The sequence below is a fragment of the Coenobita brevimanus genome, chromosome 114 (genome assembly GCF_032717465.1).
Source record: "Coenobita brevimanus isolate Jiangsu-jjx chromosome 114, ASM3271746v2, whole genome shotgun sequence".
Taxonomy (NCBI): domain Eukaryota; kingdom Metazoa; phylum Arthropoda; class Malacostraca; order Decapoda; family Coenobitidae; genus Coenobita; species Coenobita brevimanus.
In genome coordinates, this window is record NC_137067.1 from 22,440,151 (window position 1) to 22,445,235 (window position 5,085).

A 5,085-nucleotide genomic window follows, 5' to 3' on the forward strand; every position below is an offset into this window, starting at 1 on the left:
GGGGCCAATTAAAACCTGTAGCTACCCTCTCAAACAACTGAAAATACTTTGTTAAATCATATTCATTAAAAGGAGGGACAAGTTTAACATTTTTAGCCACATCAAAATCATCAGAGCTAGATGATCCAGTTCCACCTTGTTTCATGCGATACTCATGGTTTACCTGAATCCTAGCTAGTTCAATTTGTGCCTGAGCCTGTGCCTGTGCCTCCTGAATACAAGCCTGACACTCAGCCTCCTTAGCACGTGTCTGAAACTCAGCCTCCTTAACACGAGCCTCCTGCAGGGCTAGCTGTAACTTAGCTATTTCAATCTGCGTTTGCTCATTTGGAGGAGTTACATTAAACAAGCTTTCATTAATCATGTCGACAATTTGATCTTTAGAATGATGAGAGCGAACAACAATTTCCAATTGTTGAGCAACAAGCTTAAGTTCATTCTTTGTTCTGTTTTCTACATCACACACTGTTTGCACATTTGACAAAAAATCTTTGGCTTCATCAAGCGTAGTAATAGTAGACATCATGAATAAATCACAGTCACAAAATATCAAGCAATATCCTGATGATAATATCCTGACTATCCTGATAAGAGGTCGCCAAATTTATGTTACGGAACAGAGAAAACTGTCCCGCAAAAGTTCCAGGTTCAAAACAAAAGAGTTAGGTAAAATTACAAGTTAAAGTTTAATGCTCAAACTAACAACAAAACATTCAGGACTCATAAGGATAACGTAAAAAAAAGGTTAAATATATGGTTAACTGCAATAGCCTCCATTAACACGAAACCAGCAAGAGTAAATTTATCTAAGTCAGCCCTGATAAAATGAGAAAACCGGCTAATGCTCAGTGAATGCAAGATATATTATTACAGATACAAAATATTATTAATAATGGCTGACACCCTAAAACACATGAATCACAAAAACCTTACTAGGCCTACGAATTAACACCTTATGCTACATAGTACAAGAAAAAATGTAATAACACTCATACTCAAATTACACAGCTGCTAGATGGTTGGAGACTTCCTGAGCACTCACAATAATAACAACTGTACAGGGGAGGACAGAGATGTGAACAAAATGAGGAGTAGATTTAAGTGGCAATTAATGCAGAGACTGAGCTCATTATATAGGGGCCGGCAGAGCTTGATACAACTTGTAAGAAGGACGCGCAAATGAAGCCATAGGGGACAACGAGTTGACAATCCTGCTCTGAACAACAGAAAGAACGACTTACTCTACTATAAGGGTAGAAGGGGGGAGTGAGGTAGAACACGCTCGTGAACAAACATGCAGCATACTGTACGTTAGAATTACACAAAGGATGATGAAATCATAGGCTATGTAACAATAGATAGACAGATAAATAGATAGATAGATACACAGAGAGTAGGCTAGCATGCTTTCTAATACATGTTTCTCTAACTGTCTACACCAAACCACATGCACAGTACACACTACACTTCCTTTTCTAAATTAAAAGAAAAATGGCGCACATAGACCTTGCCTCGGAGTCTCCGGAGGGGGGGGACCACAAATCCCCCCACCATCCGCCCCTCTCCCGGTGACGACTCTATGAGTTGCCTGGAACCATTGTCTGACTCGCTTCTTCCTCATTTCTGCAACATTCGCGGCCTTTCCTCTAACTTTCTCTCTGTTGAACATCACCTCTCCTCTTCTAAACCTCACCTTCTGTTTCTAACCGAGACTCAGCTGTCTGAGGCAACTGACAGCAAAAATTTTTCTGTATCCTCCTACTTTCTCTATACTCATTTCAAAGCCAAAGGTGGCTGTTGTGTATATGTACACAACAACTTATCTTGTTCTCGTGTTCCTGAACTTGATTATTCTGAATTCTCAATTCTCTGGCTTCGGCTTTCCTGTCATTCTCTGACTAAATATATCTGCACTGTTTACTTATCCCCTAATTCTACTGACTATCAAAAATTCTTCGGCTATCTTAATTCTACGATGGAACACATTCTATCCATTTCTCCTTACTCTGAAATCTTCATTCTAGGAGATTTCAATGTTCACCACCACCTTTAGCTCTGCTCTCCTTTCACTGATCCACCTGGTGAACAAGCCTACACCTTTTCTATCCTTAATGACCTAGAGTAGCTTGTACAGCACCCTACCCATATCCCTGACTGCCTTGGAGAGAGCTCCAACATACTTGATCTCTTCCATACAACTAATCCTTCTGCTTACACTGTTAATCTCTCCTCTCCGTTGGGCTCCTCCGATCACAGCCTTATTACCTTAACCTGTCCTATCGCTCCGGTGCAGCCTGTGGACCCTCCAAAGAAATGGCGACTGTGGCACTTTGGAGCTGCAGATTGAGAGGCCCTTGGGCAGTACTTCTTAGATTTTCCCTGGAATGATTATTGTTTCCATGGTCGGAAGCCATCTGAGTGTGCCTTGCACATTACGGAGGTTATTCTCTCGGGCATGGAAGCATACATTCCTTTCTCATATCCTTTGACTGATACAAGAAAGCCTTGGTTTAATCACGCTTGTTCTAATGCTGTCCACAACAAGGAGAGGACCTATAAAAGGTACCAGTGCCAACCCACCCCTGAATCACATCTTTTTTATGTTTCTGCCCGGAATCGTGCTAAGTCTGTTCTTCGCTCTGCTAAAAATAATTCCATCCGTACTAAATGCTCTCAACTCTCCACTTAAATTCTTCCTCCTCCTTCTGGCACCTTGCGAGAAACCTTTCTAATAACTTTACCTCATCATCCTTCCCTCCTCTTTTCTACTCTGATGGCTCTGTAGCTATTTCTTCTACTGATAAAGCAGATCTCTTTGCTCAGACTTTCTCTTCCAATTCCTCCTTAGACGATTCCGGTGCTGTTCCTCCATCACTTCCCCCCTCTGTCTTCCTTATGGAGTCCCTCCTATTCTCAAGAACTGTGCTTCTGTGCTTACACCCTGCCTAGGTAAACTCTTTCGCCTTTGTCTTTCAACTTGTACCTTTCCTTCTTGCTGGAAGTTTGCTCTCATTCAGCCTGTCCCAAAGAAGGGTGACCATTTCCAACCCTCTAACTATCGTCCAATTGCTTTAACATCCTGTGTCTCAAAAGTTCTTGAGTCTATTCTTAACAGAAAAATTTTAAAGCATCTTTGCTATCACAATCTTCTTTCTGATCGTCAGTATGGGTTCCGTCAAGGACGCTCAACCGGCGATCTTCTCACCTACCCTTCAGACTCTTGGTCATCCTCCTTTCGGGACTTTGGCGAAAGCTTTGCCATGGCACTTGACATCTCAAAGGCTTTCGATCGAGTCTAGCACAAATCTTTAATTTCCAAACTGCCCTCTTACGGTTTCCATCCTTCCATCTGTGCCTTCATCAACAGCTTCCATTCTGGTCATTCTATAGCCGCAGTTGTAGACGGCCATCATTCTTCTCCTAGATCTATTAACAGTGGTGTTCCTCAGGGCTCTGTTCTGTCACCAACTCTCTTCCTTTTATTCATCAATGATCTAAGCTGTACATCTAACCTCATCCACTCGTATGCTGATGATTCCACCCTTCACCTTTCCATTCGGTTCCCGCAACGTCCATCTCAGCAGTTACTTCAACAATTAAGGGATGAAGCTAGGCCACTCCTAATGTCTGACCTGGCTCGTATCTCTGACTGGGGTAAAACTAATCTTATTATTTTCAATGCATCGAAGACTCAGTTTTTACACCTATCAACCCGACAGAATCTTCCACAGGAGTACCCAAAAAATTTGATAATATCCAGCTCAATCCAGCATCATCCTTGAAAATGCATGGGGTTTCATTCACTCGGGATTTATCTTGGAAAGATCATATTACATCTCTGGTAAAATCTGCTTCCAAAAGATTAGGTGTGCTAAGCCGACTCCGTACCTTTTTTACCCCTGCACAGTTGTTGACTATATACACGGGATTTATTTGCCCCTGTATGGAGTACAACTCTCACGTTGGGAAGGCTCCCCACATACAGCTCTTCTTAATAGGGTGGAGTCAAAGGCATTTTGTCTCATCAGCTCTGCTCCTCTTACTGGCTCCCTATAACCTCTGTCTCTTCGCTGCACTGTTGCCTCTTTATCTCTTTTCTGTCGCTACTTCCATGGTCATTGCTCCTCTGAACTGTCTGCTTGCATCCCTCCACCTTTATGACGAGTGCGTAGCACCCGTCTAGCAATAAACTCTCATCCTTTTTCTGTCCAACTCTCTAATGCAAGAGTTAACCGTTACTCCTAGTCCTTCATTTATGCAACAAGTCAACTCTGGAACTGTCTCCCTCTGTCTGTATTTCCTACTTCCTATGATCTCCAGTCTTTCAAACGCAGTGTGTCCAGGCATCTCGAAATGAACAGATCTTGAATTTGGCTCTCTTTTGTTTTTTTGTTTTTTTTCTTAGAAGGGACTGTTTTGCGGGCTCGTTGCCTTTTGTTCCTTCTTCCTTGCATAAAAAAATACATAGATAGACTGATAAACAGAGAAGTAAATAGACATATACAGAGAAAAATATACTGATAGACAGATATTTATGCAACATATACTAATTAAAAGTTGAATGTATCTTGCAAGTGAGAAGTATAGTACAAGAAAGCACCCTGAGGCGATGTGAAGACGGCCACCGGGGAAGGAAAGTATTGATAAAGGATGTCAACAGTTTTTTTTTTATACTATAAACAAGTCTCCCTAGCGGGTAATTAGTCAGATAAAACGGTATTCTTTCACTCTCAGTGCACTCTAGTTTGGTAGTAAGGAATCTGGGAGCTGTATGAGTGAAGGTAAGAGGCAGAACAACCACTCTAATACACAACCCAAGCTAAAGAATACTTGTAAATACATCCCACAAAGCACCGTCTCTCTAGCTCACTAAATCGATCACGAAGGGTATGTAAAACTTCCTAAATTTATGCCGCCAGTCAACCCATACTCGGCATCCACCTCCATCTGTTCCAAGAAAGATTGAAATTAGGGGGTTCTATGCTGGACCAAACTTAGTCCCCACGATGAAAGGTCTGCGTGTGTCTGCTGAGAAAAGGTCTACATGTGTCTGCGGAAAAGTCTGCGTGTATCTGCTGAAAAAAG